This window comes from Melopsittacus undulatus, chromosome 11 (assembly GCF_012275295.1).
Source record: "Melopsittacus undulatus isolate bMelUnd1 chromosome 11, bMelUnd1.mat.Z, whole genome shotgun sequence".
Lineage (NCBI taxonomy): Eukaryota > Metazoa > Chordata > Aves > Psittaciformes > Psittaculidae > Melopsittacus > Melopsittacus undulatus.
In genome coordinates this window covers 10,712,392-10,730,810 of record NC_047537.1, presented here as the reverse complement: position 1 = coordinate 10,730,810, position 18,419 = coordinate 10,712,392, and the positions used below count along the sequence as shown (strand labels likewise).

At 44.9% G+C, this 18,419-nt stretch overlaps 1 protein-coding gene across 7 annotated transcripts in view; it reads right to left on the bottom strand.

Moving 5' to 3' along the window:
- EXD3 (exonuclease 3'-5' domain containing 3) overlaps positions 1–18,407 on the bottom strand; it is a 286,325-nt gene extending 267,918 nt beyond the window's left edge. For 4 of the 7 annotated variants that reach the window (XM_031042579.2, XM_031042586.2, XM_031042591.2 and 1 more), the window contains exons 1-2: positions 18,348–18,407; positions 12,131–12,190 (exon numbers count right to left, since the gene is read on the bottom strand). The gene's annotated coding sequence lies outside the window, so the exon portion shown is untranslated. Of the gene's footprint in view, positions 1–12,130; positions 12,250–18,347 lie in introns of those variants that run through there. The other 3 variants (XM_034067535.1, XM_034067536.1, XM_034067534.1) reach the window with 3 other exon arrangements.
- Positions 18,408–18,419: the final 12 nt, after the last annotated feature.

Below are 18,419 nucleotides of genomic sequence, written 5' to 3'. Positions count from 1 at the left end.
CAAGACCTTAAGGATTTGTCAAGTGCAACTTCCTTTTACAAAAGCCATGCTGACTCCTCCACATTAATATAAAATCATGTGCCAAAGAATTCTAATCTATATTACTCTTTTGACAAGGCTGCACAATACAAAGCCAGATTTCTGTCTGCTGCCCCCCAAGCTCCCTGGAACTCGTCTGCAAGTTGGCATCGTATCGGCCCCATCTATTCTCCAATAGGGCTGAGAAGGTTTCCATTGAAAGGTCACACGCAAATGTTAGCAATTCAACAGCTTCTCCCTTGAATCCCTCCTGGGCTCTTAACATCCTGTTCCCTGCAGCCAGTTATTGACACTGTGTTCTTAAATCCTTCCATTAACAGTGGGGTTTGAGCTGGGACCTGGTAACAAAACCATGAGGAAAGTAGACGGCTCTGAAACTCATTTGGTTCTTTCTGCTCCACCTTCTGCAAATGCTTCTTTCACACTCCTGTCTTCAAGGCTTTTTGCAAACGTTTAGACAAGCTTCTTGCTCCCAACATATCTGGAAAAGCACTGTTACTTTTTATACCTTCTGAAAGCTGTTCCTCTAAGTTTTTGGCATTTCAAAGTGTTTGTTCTTTTCTGTCTTTCTCACTTGTTCATGACTTCAGCTTTTGGAAGGATGCCTCTGACTCTACAGCCCTTCTTCCCTGCTGTTTCACATCATAACTTTCTCTCAACTGGCTTTTGATGGGACTGGGGCACTTGCTCTGCAGTGTAGTGCCTTTAAATAATCTTCACACTACCTGCAAACATTTCAGCCTTCTCACTGCTCCTGTCAGTTTCAACACGCTTCCCCATTCTGATGTACTTTCCCTTTGGAAACCAAGTCTAGCTTCAGTGCAGGTTTTGCTTTGGACTGCTGTCAGTACTTTGTGTTCACACTTACAGAGGACCACTGGCAGTAAAACTTTGCGCAAAGTTCTGCACATTTCCCAGGAGAAAGTCAAAAGTATCTTCCTCTCCCTGAATTCCCTAACCAGATGTTTCCCAAAAGTGGCATTTGTGATGCCTAAGAGGACTGTGATGTCAGCTTTCTCCCACTGTGTTTGCTACTTTAAAGCTACATACTCTTTATTAGTCTATACTTCTCGTATCTACAAGTTGAGATTTCCTAATTTTAAGGATTCTGTTATTAATGCAGTTATTTTCCTGACTTGACATCCAGCTTTAAGACACAGCACTATTCCCCTGTGGGTCTGAACCACTCAGGCATTTTTATGGAACCTATCACTCAGTACAAGGGTGTTCCAATTGATATTTTCCTCTAATCGACTTTCTTATAGCCCTCCACAGCCTCACATAAAACCCAAACTCCCCAGGTCATCACCCACCTTGTTTCTCAAGATTTCAGCATCTGTCTAGAAATTCATACACATTCAGCCCAATTTCCTTCTTTCCTCCCATTATGTTAGTGCTAACCAAAGGGGGAAACTGTTACACGATGTGACTTCTGAATGACCAAGAGAACATGGTGGGTAGGTTTTAGTGGTAAAACAATCTGAATATGATCAAGAAGAACTGGGAAGTGCTGCTTGAATGATGATCCAATAAATTCTTGCATCAAGCACTTTAGTTTTTTCTGGACTTCTCAAGTTCTTTTGTTATTATTTGCCAACAAAAAGGCGTATGTATGACAGGGAAAAAGAACCAGCAAGTGTAGTTTCTACTTGTCACTACAGACAGGAGACAAAACCTCTACCAATGAAGCCACAAACCCCAGGGGAAGGAAGGAAATCTTCTGGTGTCACGATTTTGGGGTTAACTTGTATACATTTGAGAATCTTAACTGAACACGGTAATGTACTTTGAGAGTTTTCCATGTTTATTATAATTAGCATGGCATTGGACCTATACACTAAAATACTCCTGAGAACGGACATGGTCACTGGTACTTCTTAAGTCTCTTAAAAGGCAAAAAAAAACCCCAAAGATCAGTTTATCCTACAGAGCTACATGGAAGCCCAGAGGGGAAGAGAGACAATGAAATCACTGGCAAAAGGATACATCTACTGCACTGAATAGCTTTGAGAAAGAGCAAATGTAGTTGCCAACTTCTGTTGGATTTTGTTTCCTGTCCTCTAAAACCTGACACTTGATAACCTGCCACTCATGAAGACCAGACAGTTCAGCTTATTTCTCAGCTTATTATGATGAGTTTTCATTTTACAGAAACTGTGAGTTATTAATTACTCTTCAAGAAAGGTTATTAATATTTAGTTATTATTCATCATAAAGTAGAGAATAACTGTTTGCATTAAATCTGTTACACTGTCCTTACTAAATGCATAAACATCAAGACAAATGAATCCCGAGGACAGAAACAGCTTTGCTCATCTCAGCAAGGTAAAAATAGTTGCGCTCTTTGGAAGCTCAGCATCAAATGCATCATAGAATTCAACACTTACTTCAGAACCTCGAAGAAAGGCAACAAATGACAGGACCTTGCATGTCGTTTATTTTCATTGCTCACTGAGAAATAACTCTGGCAGTTATTTAACCCTCACCCAACTCTTCCTGTTGGTTGTCACGTTGATGCTGATCACATTTGACACCTCAAAATAGCACATCAGTAAAAAAATAAGCTATAACTGAGAACTTCTCATCAAGTATGATTTTGTTTTTCAAACACCAGCCACGCTGATAAAACTGCCTTTCACCAAAGTCTAACATGAGCAAGGTAAAGAAATTGCTGAAAAATGGAATGCTGGACATGGTATCACAAACAGTTTCAGGTCAAAGGCTCAATCCCCACAGAAGGAAAGAGAAAGTTACAGGAGGGAGAACAAACAGCACCAGCCCTCATATTGCACACACGGGTTCAATGTGTCAGATGACAATACAGCAAGTTACAAAATGGGATTTAGGCAGCAGTAAATACTTAAGTGCTATTGTTCATTCAGCTGGGCCCTCCCTTATCCTACCTCTGTTCCTGAAGCTGTCAAGGTTACACAGACAAAAAGCCCCGTATCACACCTATCAACTGAAAGAGCACAGAAAATAAAGTGGCATTGATTAATGTTTTCCAGTTATTACACTATATTTCATACCACTTTTTAAATTGTCTGAAGTAACAACTACTACCTCCTGCTTTAAATCACACCAAAGAACCCACAGGTCCTGCCGGTGACTGGTTCACCACTGACTTATCCCTAGAAGAAAAAATACCTTGCAGTTACACTTTTTACAGGGTTTGAGAGTGCAGTATCCACTAAGGAGAACAAAGAATAGCATGACCCCAGGCAAGCCAGACCCACCACTTCTTATGGCCTTTGTTATTCAAAGTAGTATCAGTAATCCTAGCAGAGACTTTCTGTCATGTCTTGGAGGTGTAGCTGCAGGTATAGTTCATGAACATGCTCTGCACATGCTCTGCACGGACTTCTCCTGCTAAGACTCTCAGATGTCTGTTTAAAGTGTTTACATTTTCATTTACAACAAAGCCTACCAGGAGAAGAGCAAATACTCTGAGATAAAGGAACACACAAGACACCATGAGAACAGGTTTAAGGGGGAGGAGAAATGTTTATATCACCTTCCAGAGTAAGATGAAGGGATTCTCGATACTCAGGATAATATGGCCCAAGGGAAATGGTAATGGGAGAGAAAAGAATTCTTTTACCTCTGGGTTGAAATCCAAGTCAGGCTGGTGGTAGCCAAGAACCATTAGCTAACATCTGCTAGCTGTTTGGTAACCCATGTGAAGTGAGTTATATTCCTTAGTGTCCACATCATAGTCCCACTAATTGGCACCACGTTGGCAATCTAAACAGAAAGGTTAAGGTCTGAACGTACAGCAAGCATGAGCTGCAGGATTAGTCAGCTTCAGTTTGGAGTACATATGTGATGAATTACACATTTGGTAGATGTAACTCCATCTAATTGCCCCACCAGCCTGTTCTGCCCTCAAAAGAAAATCATAAATCCAGGCAAGCCAACAAGCTGTCAGCATTCCCTTGTCAAGCACACAGTGTCTGAGTTAGTGAGACACGTTATTAAGTCCCTTACTATTCAAAGAAACTGAAGCAACTGTTTAAATGTTAAGCACAATACTGTACCACATGGAGTACAAGCTGAAGCATTTGGATAATAGGTACCAATATCCTTAAAACCAGTGTCTTTTTCTTCAATGTTTAACTCAAAAATGCAATGTTCACTCGAAAGGCAGTGAGGATATAGGATCATATATCCCAAACATGCCTTTTCTCTCTTACTCCTTCCTCCTCCTGCAGCTTCCAACAAAGAGCACAAAGGCACAAAGCTGACCCAAGAACCAGATCCATTAATTTTTAGAAAATTATCCTTTGTATCCCACGGTAAAAGGTCCCTAAGGACAAAAAGAAAAGGAATTACTATCTCATATTAAATAGCAAGAAATTAAATTGATTTTTCATATCATCTGAATACAGCAGCATAAAAAAACAGTTTCAACTATGAAGGAAGGAAACTCATGTTACAGTGTAGAAACTGTTCCTGATGTTTACACATCACTTCAGCTTAAAGAACTGCTTATGATGGGAACATGATGAAAGTTGTTGAGCATGAAGGGAGATATAAACGAAGCATCTTTGCCAGAACTCTACCAGAAAACAGAATCACAGAGTAAGTCAGTTTGGGAGGGACCTCTGGAGGTTTTCCAGTCCTCGGGCTGCTCAAAGGACAGCCAACTTCAAAGCTGGATGAGGTTGCTCAAGAATATTTTAGATGAAAGCACAACCAAGTATTATGCCCTGCAAAATCCACAGATGAAGAAATTGCTCTTGCTAGGTGAGTGAATACCCCTTTCATTTACCACAACTCTGGAAAGGTTCAAGTCCTAAGCTGTTGTGAGAAACAGTGAGAATGACTGGCTGCCATTAAGAACAGTGATCAAGTGAAAAGGGAACAAACCTCATCTAAATACCCACTAGTACCAAGGCTTGGAGAACTGAGTCCAAACAAGCCCATTTGGAGAACTGACTTGGTAGAATGCAGACATGAGGACAGGAGACTGTCTGAGAGAGCTGGGAAAGCATAACCCTCCCAAGATCTATGTTTTATCTTGTTGGAAAGGTACACTCAGCCCTCTCCAGACAAAAGGCCAGTCTGCAGGAAAACAAACAGAACCCCCCACTCCCATAGGTCTGCATTCCACAGCCACCTTCAAAGGGATGGATTTTTTCTTCTTGTGCAAGGAACGTGCAGAGTTTACATCCACAGAATGTGATAGTATCTGAAGTGCCTTAAACATGAAGAGCCACTGCTTTTAGCTGGTAACCACAGCCTGGCTCACCTGGCCCTCAACAAAGCCAGACCAGTTTAATCCTAAAAAACAATGTGGCCAGGGCCCAGTGTCTGCACACATGCTGATGAGGACTGCGTGCGTGTGACTGGTGGACTGAGAGATCTGCCTGATACAGCAACAGCACTCCTTCCCTTGAACTAATCTCTGCAGGGCTGCTGCCTGCTTCAGGCAGTGAAGATACAGCCTTCTTTTCCCCATCACTGACTACTGAAGCCCCCAAGGTGGATCTTTTCCTACTCTCTTCTATAACTTAGAGAAATAGAATAGCATCATGCCACATTTTTTAAATCATAGACAAATTCCTTCTGCTTGAAGACATGTTATTACTAGCTGCTTTTAAAACCACACCACTTGAGGTGGGATCTGCTGTGCTGACATCTGAAAAAGAATTGAGGGAGACTGTGAACATCGGATCATAGAATCCCAGATAGGTTTGTGTTGGAAGGGACCTCAAACCTCACCCAGTTCCAAACCCTGCCACGGGCAGGGACACCTTCCACTGGAGCAGCTTGCTCCAAGCCCCTGTGTCCAACCTGGCCTTGAACACTGCCAGGGATGGGGCAGCCACAGCTTCTCTGGGCACCCTGTGCCAGCACCTCAGCACCCTCCCAGGGAAGAGCTTCTGTCTAAGAGCTCATCTCAGTCTCCCCTCTGGCAGTGATGACTGCAGGAGCCTGACACAAGCTGGTAACCAGGTTAATAAAGACACAGATACTGTGACGATTCTGTCTTTGGCTGCATCCAGCTCATCAAGTGCAAGAACTGAACCTTCAGAACTGACAGTGCTACAGGAGTCAATTGCATGATAAGGTCCAAGTAAAGGTTAAAAATCAAACAATGGAGAGAACTGCTTTATTGAGCAGGTCTAACATGCAGTTCTGAACCCTCAAGCATTGACACTCAAATAAATGTTTTCTCACAAAACCAAGTATAGAAATAATACCAAATTCATGAGCTTCCTGAGAATAATTCCACTCCATTTGGAAAACAGGAGGGGTCCAAGAAAGAAATCCTTCTCTGCAGGGGAGGGAGGCAGGAAGGAAGGAAATGTGAATTACATACACCTCTGGATAAGTCCCCCTTTAAAAAAAAAGGAAGGAAATGAGAGTTAACGGAAAGGAACATGTTCAGCATCGCTGCACAAGCCGGGGAAGCAAAATAGGAAATCCTGGCTAAAGATAAGGCTGCCTCCTCCTGCCACGGCCGGGCTCCCACAGCCACTGTGGCGGGAGCAGGGACAGAGCCACTCATTCTTCAGTCTTCCCTTTGCAGCAGCACTCTGAAGTTACCTACAAATCAGAGTCCCTCTTTGAGGCTCACCTCTCCCTGAGTCATCATGTGCTGCACTGTCACAGGGCTGGTAAAAACCATGTGTCTACACTTCTTTTTTAAGTTAAGAAAGGATAACTCATAACTGAGCAGAGACAAAGGCTCTGTTGATACAACAACATGTGGATTAAATCTGAAAGGAGAAGGCAGGCTGTTCTATTAAACTGACAATCCTGCACAGAGGGCTTGTATCTAAATTGGTGCAATAAATCAATAGGAAGGATTTTGCTTTTGCTAAAACAATCATTTATTTAGGCATGGAACAAGAGCATTTAAAAACTGGTCTGGACATTGTACACAAAAGGGTTTCTTCAGTTTTGTTCTTTTTGGTTTTCTTTTGTGTTTTAAGAACATTTCCAAAGCTTTGCATTTGCTTTACTGAAAAATATTTACTTTTTGGTGCTTAAACCTGCGCCAAGGCAGCACCACAAGGCTCTGCACAGGGCTTCTTGAGGAAACAGGGAGAAGACCAGTCTAAATGTATGCTGTCCTCCATGAAGCTCCTCTCCTGTGTTTTTATAAACATTTGCTACTTCTTCCCTGAAATTTTAGTTGTTGCTTTTTCACAGAATCCCAGCCTGGTTTGTGTTAAAAGGGACCTTAAAGCTCCTCCAGCTCCAACCCCTGCCACAGGCAGGGACACCTTCCACTGGAGCAGCTTGCTCCAAGCCCCTGTGTCCAACCTGGCCTTGAACACTGCCAGGGATGGGGCAGCCACAGCTTCTCTGGGCACCCTGTGCCAGCGCCTCAGCACCCTCCCAGGGAACAGCTTCTGCCTAAGAGCTCAGCTCAGTCTCCCCTCGGGCAGGTTCAAGCCATTCCCCTTGGCCTGTCCCTACAGGCCCTTGTCCCAAGCCCATCTCCAGCTTTCCTGCAGCCCCTTTAGGCACTGGTGCTGCTATAAGGTCTCCCCTTCAGGAGCCTTCTCTTGTCCAGGCTGACCCAGCCCAGCTCTCCCAGCCCGGTTCCAGCACAGAGCTGCTCCACATCTTGTTTAAGCAGGAAACACTCTCCAGATATCACTACCTACCTCTATAAGACAGCAATTTGTCACACAATGTCTTCTGAGACCCACATAATAACTTGCCACATCATTGTGTCAGTCTAGAGATGTTTAGGGAACTCCAGTCACACCTCATCCACATAGTACTGCCCAGAAACAAGTGTTTGGTCTCCACATCCCAAGAAGAAAAGTCCCTGCTGATGCACAGTGAAAAATAAGGAGGCCTTGGCAGAACATGAAATACAGCACTGATGGTAACTATAGATGGGTCCAAGAACTGCAACTGTCATTTTTAAACAGAAATCAGATGGTACCTGGAGCCTATTCCAGAGCTAAAGCAAAGACAACACCAGCATCTACTAATTACATTTAACACACTATGCTATGAAGATGGCACTGGATAACCCCTGCAAACATGCCATCACACAGCTCCAGCTCGTCTTCAAAGGATGACAAAGACCAAAATATAAATCATCATAAAAAATAAACTTTCAGTTCCACAGAAATGTTCTGTGAGAAGATATGAGTAAGAGATGCTTCTCATCACTACAAGGAATGCGTCATACAAGCATGCTGGAGCTGCTCTTCAGCATGTTTTGTAAGTGTCACTGGCTCCTTCATTACTGTCACCTTTTAGAACATGCAAACTGTGTGTAAAAACACCCCAAATGCATTGTAAAATGCATGTGAGGGCATCTACATATGGCAAGGAGTGTACCAGAGGGGGAGAGGATTTTGGCTGAAGCCTCTGTCATTCAACATGTCATTCCTAATACCATTTACAGAAACTGCAAGAGCTGAGCTCTTCAACATCATTAAAATACAACCTCCAGCCCCACAGATGCCCCAGAAAGCTGCCATTGGACCCTCCCACAAGAGGTAAGGGGGAGATGAGACATGTACAGGTTATTCTGCCTGCATCTCCCCCAAAGGCAGATGTGCAAAATCTACCAACACCTTACTAAAAGAACCATTTGCCTTGGGCCAATCCACTGATTTGCAGCCCACAGGACCACCTCCACAGCTCTGCAGCCACCCACATGGCACTGGGTCTTTGCTCAGCTTCTGCTGCCTCTTCATGTACCCTCCAGATAAGACAAACACCAAGGAATACTGAATAAGGAACATCTCCACATTCTTTCCTCACTCCAGGCAACCATGCTTTGCCAAAGAGCTAACAAGGAGCCACACCAGAGGGACAGAAAGGGAAGGTGCTAGAGGAGATTAAAAACTAGGAGAGGAAAAAGATAGCTTGACAAGTACTTTTTGTTATTATTATGCTTTACTTGTGAAGAGGTGAGGCTCACAGCCATTCGAGTTCATGGAAGCACTACATCGTTCTTTAAGATACCAAGCAAAGTGCTGCCAGCTGGCTTCGAAAATCTCTGGTTCTCAAGCCACAGGCAACAAAGCTGTCACCTCTGAGTAAAGCCAAAGCCGTGGCCAGAAAGACAGTCCCAGCTGGTAGGAACATGTCCCAGTAAGGAGATGGCCAGGCAGGCATACAACTGGTTTATGCTCACAGCTCTTACTGTCCTGTTGTGTGACCTCATTCAAATCACATCCCCACGCAGCACTGCTTCTCTCAAAGGTAAAATGTACATGAGCACCACCAAATAGTGGCTACACGAAACCATGTGCTGGGCTGCACCCCCAGAATGTGAGCAGCAGCTCAGGGAGGGGATTCTACTACAGGAAATCTGGAGAGGGGCTTGGGACAAGGGCCTGTAGGGACAGGCCAAGGGGAATGGCTTTAACCTGACAGAGGGGAGACCAAGATAAGCTCTTAGGCAGAAGCTCTTCCCTGTGAGGGTGCTGAGGCGCTGGCACAGGGTGCCCAGAGAAGCTGTGGCTGCCCCATCCCTGGCAGTGTTCAAGGCCAGGTTGGACACAGGGGCTTGGAGCAAGCTGCTCCAGTGGAAGGTGTCCCTGCCTGTGGCAAGGCTTGGAGCTGGAGGAGCTTTAAGGTCCCTTTCAACCCATTCTATGATTTATAACCCAGCTACTAGAAGTAATGGCAATGCAGAATTGGGAATGTAGAGTCTAAGTAAAGCAACACATTAAAGCTGAGGTTTATGCTATGTAGGCATGGTTCCAGCACAGGAAACCTGCACTATGGTTGTGCAGGCTTGGCACAGTGTGGGTGTGATTCAGTGCTAATTATTCAGAAAAGCGTTTCAAGTGGCACTGGTCTGGTATGCTTTGTTTTAAAGCGAAACATGGCATGTTTTGGACAAAGCTTAGATTGTGTTTATGTTTACAGACAATCTGACTCCTGCATGTAAAGAACTCTTCTCCTTGGTGAAACCTAAAACAATCAAGAAAAGTCAAAAGTCATGTAAATGATCTGGCTCTATAATCTTGCCAGAACAGAAGCAGCACCAGAGCTTCACCAGAGTGAGCGATAATCACAGTCATAGATTTGGCTTTCCTAACTCCTGCTTTCTTCAGTATTCTGATCATATTTCTTAAACATTCTAAATCACTTCAGATTTCAAAGCACATTTGCAAATATTAATTCTCCCAAGGTAAAAATCATAGAATCAGAATAGTTAGGATTGGAAGGGCCTTAAGATCATCCAGTTCCAACCCCCCTGCCATGGGCAGGGACACCTCACACTAAACCAGGTCAGCCAAGGCTCTGTCCAGCCTGGCCTTGAACACCACCAGGGATGGAGCATTCACAACTTCCCTGGGCAGCCCATTCCAGTGCCTCACCACCCTTACAGTAAAGAACTTCCTCCTTATATCCAATCTAAACTTCTCCTGTTTAAGTTTTAACCCATTATGCCTTGTCCTGTCACTACAATACAATCATTATGCTCTTTACTACAGAAGGGAAGTGAAAGAAATAATAAACTATTAGTCAGAGGAACAGAAGGGACTGTTGTAAAGGCTGGTATTAAACCCCAAGACTTTCTGAAACAAATGTTTGTTTCTAAAGGGTTTATTTTTAAGATTATGGTAATAATACAAGAAAAAGTTCCAAAATGGATATAAATTTAGGATCAAGGCAGCTCATGGGGTAAAGGTCCATGCACTAAATCAGCCTGCAACAAACTCAATCTTGCCTTGCATCACAAGATAGCAAAGGGGGACAACAAGAAAGCCCATGACAGGGGGCTAAAGCTGGATGAGCTTTAAGGTGCATTCCAACCAAACCAGTCTGGGATTCTATGTAGGTTAATCCATCTAGGGCTTCACACTCTCTGCTCTGAGTTTTCACTCCACACTTTCTTCTCTGGAAGTTGCCTTGGCATCAGGACTTTCCCCTGCAGAGTACGTGGGAATGCTGCTGACAGTAGCTCCCATGTGTGATTCCAGAGTGCCCTCTAACGAGGCTGAGCTGGATTTCACAACACAGGCAGGGAACCCAGAAAAACCCAACGCGGGGCTTTCCAGAAACTTCTCATTAAACACTAAGCTTTGTTTCCATCTGAACTAAAGGGCAAACCAGATGATATACACAATCTGGTGACTGCTCCTGCACGGAACTTTTATATTTCCCTATATCATACATAGTAAATACCTCAGCAGGCAGCAGTACTAAAAATGGGGAAATCCACAGTTCTCCCATTCCAAGAAGAAAAGACACTGAATCAGATGAGAACCCGAGGCAGCTAACCCAGCACAGTATTTTAAGATAGACGGTGTGGAACTCAGTTTATCTTGTAAGGAATTGTAGGGTGACTTCTCAACAGAGGATGCAGTTAAACCAAACTTAACAGAAACAAGTATCATGAACAAAGCTTGTAAATCAAAATGGAATCCTCATAAATCTGCTCCCTAGTACACTGCTGCACCATAAAATACTGGTTATTTGAAAAGATGTCTTCATCTAAGAGTAGTCACACAAACTGCACTGATGAAACTGCATTTGCTGTAAATATCTATGACTAGTATTTACTGCCAAGTTCCTTTTCACATACCTACATCAACTAATAAAGCATACTGCAAACAAAAGGTATTTGTATTACTTCCAGAAACAAATTCCACACAGAAAAACTGAGACCAATCCTCAGAACAGAAATTAATTTTACTAATCTCAATATCAAATTGCCTAAGTAGGACTTTTCCATGGAAATATCTACCTGTAAATATGCCATGAGGGCACCGAGTGGGATCAGAACAGCCCCAGCAGCCTGTGGAACTGCTGCCCACTGCCTCCCACCACCTCCTCACCAAGGCGCCCTGTGCAGCTGTATCCCAAACACTCATCTAGTGGAAGGTGTCCGTGCCCGTGGGAGGGGTTGGAACCAGACGACCTTTAAGGTCCCTTCCAACCCAAACCACTCTGGGATTCTATGATAAGGTGAAAGAAATTGTCAAAATAATCAAAATGGGAAATGATGCTTTCCTAAGCGCAGGCAAGCCAGTGACTCGAAAGGGGCAGGAATTCCTGGAGCTGCACTGCCCCCATCCTGCCGAACGGGGGGTCTGCCAGAGGTTGACAAATGCCTTTGAGCAGGCTTGTGTCCAGGGACCAGCAAACTCACCCCTGAAGGAGCACGGTGAAGGTGTGACCTGCCGAGTGCTGCCAGGAAGTTCCACTGCCACTGCAAGGAAGCAAACGGGGCTGTGAATACACGGAGCTCTTTGCACTTGCCAGCACCCCACCCAAGCTCCAGCACTGTCTTGGGAAGACAGAGATTGGAAAGCATCAGATGTTTTCTTGAACAGAGCCTTACACACCTGCCAGCATTTTTACTTCTTGCTGAACATCTCTAATGTAACATTAAGATTACGTGGCCAAGAGTCACAAAAGACTGGCAAGAACCCCATAGTGATGTTATAAAACATTCAGGGAACCATGATCCTCATCCACGCAGGTTATCCACTGTAACAAACACACCATTAGCACGAACCCTCCACTCCTGTCCATCCCGAATGACCCAGTGGCAACCACTGCTTCCAAAACAAAGCCCAAACAATAACACTTTTAACCACATGGCCCATAAAAAGCTGCTTTGCACAGACTGAAACAGCAGCTATTTATCCTGTAAAGCAAAACTGCACTCCCCTTCTCAAAAAAACATTTCCTTTCAATTTGTAACAGTGGGAGATTGCAGTCCCCAAGGAATATTTTCCATACATTTATAGGAATTGTACAGCCTAAGAAAATCCACATGGAACAGTATTTCCTAAGCAGTGCTCCCTGTGCTCTCTCAACCCCCTCTCACTGTACTACTGTGCTCCAGCCAACTCCTCTCCTGACATAACAGGTTATTCCTTGAGGAATAAGGAATAATTCCTTCAGGCAGAGCTGGATCAGCTGTGGATGGGCAGTGAAACAGAGACTTTTATTCCACGCACATGTAACCCACACAAGGCTCAATGAATTTGTGCGACAATCAAAAATGATCATAAAGTGCCTTTTAAATCATACAGCAGAAAGTTTCAGCACAGAACAGAGAGATGTAAGAGAAAAAAACCCTGTGAAATTAGTAAAACCAAACCACACAATTTACATGCACAGCTATACTTCGTATACTTTACAATATTTTGTAAAGTATTCTGCTTTTTGAAGGCAAGGTGAGCAAGAGCAAAGAATAAATTGCGCTGTATGGGTATAGCTTGCCATAAAGTAAGGAAAAACAGCATTATCTGAATCAGAAAAGAATTGCCCAAAATGATGGAAGCCACACATTTAGACTTAACATGAAGTGTGACCATATCCCTGGCAGAGCTGGAGGCAAGGAGGAATCTAGTTAAATTCATCTGAAGGTCAGAAACCCATGGAGAGCTAGAGGCTCTTCTGCTCTAGCTTGGTAACATGCAATGGGAATCACAGTAATGCCAAGCTCAGCAACATAGGTCAGAGCTCACCCTCAGTGACACTATGTTGTACTTGGGAACACACAAATTTGTGCCAGTATACAGAAGGAATAGGACTCATGCTTTATATGTGATCAGATGAAAGTCGAAGGGCTTTTAGCTGCTTCTGGTCTGATCAGGTTTCAAAAGACTCAATCTTTCTTTAACTTCACCTATTTGTGGCTGCAAAGACACTGTAAGAGTCACGGCAAAAGACACTACAAAGAGGGTTATTCCATGAGAATTAGTAACACATGATTTTGGGTTTTCTTATATGGAAATGTCTTTGGCAATAGCAGTTGCCTCAACCTTCAAACAAGTCTATCTCAACATAGGGCCAATACCAAGAACTACGTCCAGAGCGTCATCCCAAGCATGTGGCAAAGCTGAGACAAACTAAGCTGCTCATTACATATGCAGGGTTTTCTTGCTTCATTTTTATCTGCAAACCATACAACATCACTTGCCCCGAATCATCCAGCAGGTGGCTGGCACAGATGGGAAAGGACATTCTACTCCTGACCTCAAAAACCTGGAAGAGGCTTTCACCATCCAGACCCAAGTTACTCCCATTTGGTCCCACTGCAACACCAAACCTCCACATGGATCTACAGAAGAAACAAGACTTCTATCCTATGGGAAAACAGCTTCCTAGACTTCTCTTTTTATCAAAACCTAACTGGAGTTTCTCTCTAGCCCTCCCTCATGGCACACATACACACTCCCCTCTTTCATTTTTTCCACAAGAATTTTCAGCCCTTACCACTGATGCCTCCCATAGCTCTCCCTACACTGCATTAGTGTATTACACATTCACTCAAAGACGAACATGTGAAACAGCACAATGTTCAGCAAAGCCTAACTCCTCTTCCCGTCACTGACATCCTACTCCTTTCACACTACAAAGTTCCCCCATGGCTATCGTTTCCCTCAGTGCATGTGATTACAAAGGAGCTGCTGGAGGAGCTCTTACAGCACTGAGCATCTGCAGAGTGCTACCAAAAAAAAATAACCTTTATTTAAAAGGACACAAAATCAATAACTCACTTTTGAATCAACATATTAAAGCCTGGTTCAGGAGAAGAATACTCCTAATTCCAGTTAAACGTCTCTGTCCAATTATTTCTTTATCTGGAGAAGGCTCTATAAGGAGACACCTTAGAGCAGCTCCCATGCTTAAAGGGGCTACAGGAAACCTGCAGAGGGACTCTGGACACGGGCCTGTAGGGACAGGCCAAGGGGAATGGCTTGAACCTGCCCGAGGGGAGACTGAGGTGAGCTCTTAGGCAGAAGCTCTTCCCTGTGAGGGTGCTGAGGCGCTGGTACAGGGTGCCCAGAGAAGCTGTGGCTGCCCCATCCCTGGCAGTGTTCAAGGCCAGGTTGGACACAGGGGCTTGGAGCAAGCTGCTCTAGTGCAAGGTGTCCCTGCCTGTGGCAGGGGTTGGAACTGGACGAGCTTTTAGGTCTCTTCCAACACAAACTAGTCTGGGATTCTGCATGTGCTTCATGCACCACACATTTGTCTGATGCGGCTAAAGCATGTGAGCAGCATATTCAACTCCCCCAACACAGAGAGCTGAGAAGTTTGCTGCAACTGCCAAACAGTGAGCATCACCAAAACTTTGTGCAGGTGAGTGTCACAATTCCTAATAACAGCATCACTGCCTTAAAAACCTCCAGCAGAGGTTTTCTGATGGATCATTCACATCCCAGAATGTGCATTTTCCTGATTCTATTCCACATGCTGACATTTGATTATTCCTGCCCTATTGTTTGCACTTACAGCGAGGGAAGACATGGAACCAGAAGGCATGGTGTCGTGGTTTAAGCCCAGCCACACAGCCTCTCTCTCACTACCCCCGTTTCCCTGCTTCCAGAGGGGTGGGGAGGAGAATGGAAAGAATGAAACTCCTATGGGTTGAGACCAGAGCAATCCAGTAACTAAGGTATAACACAAACCACTGCTGCTACCACCGATAATAATAATGATAAGGGAAATAACAAGCGAAGAGAATACAGCCGCTCAGCACCTGCTGATCGAGCAGTGATCTAACCCTTCTGAGTAACTGTCCCCAGTTTTACATCCTGGCCATGAGGTGCTGTGGTATGGAATACCTCTTTGGCTAGTTTGGGTCAGGTGTCCTCTCTCTGCTTCCTCCTGGCTTCCCCTCCTCCCTGACAGAGTATGAGACTCACAAAGTCCTTGGTCAGACTAAACATCACTAAGCAGCAACTAAAAACATTGGTGTTATCAGCGCTGTTCCCAGGCTGAAAGTCAAAACCACGGCAGTGCACCAGCTACTAAGAAGGAGAAAAATGACTGCTACTGCTGAACTCAGGACACATGGCTAATGGGGATGCTTGGGCCAAAAGCTGACACACAGCCATGGGCAGGTGCCTGTTTTCCATATAAAGCCAGGGATGCACCAAGCCCCTGGCACACACCAGAACTCACGGAGCTCCATAAGACAGAGTTTTATGTTCACAGAGGTATGGGGAGATTTATTAGTTTATTTATTAAAAGTAATCATTTCAGAGGGAGTCAACAGAGCCTGGAGCTGACCCCATCATCGCATACCCTTTTATAAAACCTAACACTTTGAAAGCACTCTCATCCTGTTGAAACAATTCATTGAGACAGATTCCCTTTTACAGGAATGTGAAGAGATAAAATAAGTATAGGCAGAAATTCCCAGCATTGAAACCTTGCCTTTGCTGAGGGTGAAAAACTTGTATGATGCCTTAACAAATCCCTTCCTACGTCAAATCTGGATCATGCTGTAGACATCTGGGGAAGACACAGAAGATGAAAAAAGACATTCCCTGAACTAGCATGGCACAACCTGGTGTCTGCTCTCTGTGGCCAAACTGATTATTTCAACAAACACTCCCTTAACCTAACTGTGCTCTGGAAGAACAGCATGTGGAAATCCCCTTGAAGGAGAAGTTCATCCAAAAGCATAGGGATTTCATCTTAACATATAACTACAGCCCTTGAGACAACATTTAAAAAGTCCTGCTATTTCTGCAGCCAAGAAGTAGAGCCCAGAAGGTGACTCACTGATAATCTCACCAACTCCCCCAAACCACACAGGCACCTCATACCAGCAAACTGCTGAACATCTCAGATTTAAGCCCATCTTCAAATTTATTATCATTCCAGCTGAAGAGCTCCAAAACACAACAAGCCTTTCCCCTCTCCCATGAACCATTCCTGGAATTAACCCCCTAATGCCAGGAAATTATGTCATATTTAAAAGAATTTGGGTAGCTTTGACTTTCAGTTACAGGATCTTGTTAGGCCTTTGCTGCGAAGGCTGAAAACACTCAGCTATCAGATCACTCTCCCATAGGCATGAACTTCCAGAGTGGCTGATTCACTCTTGAACCCTCTTGTCCTGGATGGGCCTGAATACACTGAGTTCACTAAGCCCATTTCATGGCTTGTTTTCCAGGACCAGAACATTTCTGTGGCCTTCTCTGAACTCTCCAGTATTTCCATCTCTTACTTGAGAACTCCTGGAACTGCAGACTCTGTGCCAGCAGCCCGTTGTAACCCCACCATGTGTACACACATCATCACCCCACCATGATTCTCTTTACAAAAAGCAAAAATACCCAATAATGGAGTCAGCTCTTCCCACAACAGCAAAGGTCAAATTGCGTCAGTGTAACTGAGCCCTGTGTGTCACTCTCCACCACCTCTGTGTCTGAGGTAGGAACCTGTCCTGGTTTCTAAACCTCACACAGTCTTTTTCATTACATTAAGATCCTTCTCCATCTGCCCAGGAAGGTCAGAGCAGGCTACAGCAGTCACATCTGTCAGTATCAGTAAATCTTAACAGAGTGAAGGTTACAAACCTTCTTTTGGATAACTGAAGTCAGTATTAGTGCTGGAACAAAGAAGTGGTATGTGGAGGAGCTGAACAGAAACAAGCAACTCGTTTATGTCTTCCAATTAACAATCAAGGGGCAGGGCTTGTTCCTAAGGCCATTCTTCAGCTCTGTGCTGCTGCCCCAAGCCACCACCTCTGTTCCATTAGAGTCAGATTCCTCACAGACCTTCAAGTGTGTGATACCAGCGACACCATCAGTTGACTTCATAACATCATGAAATTCCCTTTCAGGAAGGAACACCGAGACAGAGGGAACATATTTTCCTTCAAGCCTATGTTGTTTTACCTTTAATCTCCATATTCACTGTATTTATAGTACAGTATTACGTACAAAGCTCTACCTGCTCATGTTAGTTTTTGTTCATGCTACTGACATCACGGTAACAAACTTGCTTAAAACACTTCTAACCCTTCCACATGTGTGAACAATGCTCGAGGTACTTCCAATCCCTCTGGCTTTCTCCCCCATTTCCAAAACATTTAAAGTCGGTGACAGGCGCAAAACCAGTTTAGGACGAGGCAATATGAAATCACACTACTGCGGCTGCCCGTAACGCGACTGCCACAAATCAAATCCCTCTGCCTTCCGTTGATAGCTTGTAACTATTCCCTCCAATTCCCCTGTAACCAGTGCGGTAGCTCTCCAGGGCTGCCCGGCTGCCGTGACTCCTGACTGGGAACTCCCCCTCACACGGGTTTACGGCTACCTCCGCAGAGCAGCGCCGCTCCCCTCCGAGCCGCCCCTGCCAGCCCCCGCCTGGAGCCGCCCACCAGGGAGCGGGCGGGGAGCAGCCGGTGCCCCCGGCCCGTGCTTTACCTCAGGCAGCCCCAGGCGAGGCCCACGCAGACCCTCATGCCCTGCCCCACCGCGAACCCCCCGAGGCGCCCGGGGCCCCCACTCCCGCCCCGCGGGGAGCCCCAGAGCCGCTTCACGGCTTCCCTTCGGATACGGAGCGCGCACACCCGGAGCGGCCGCGCGCAGCCACCGCCTCCTGCCACTCACCTGGCACCGGCCCGGAAGCGGCGAGGAGAACACCAGAGTCCGCCGCTCAGAACCTTCCCTGTCGCTCCCGCT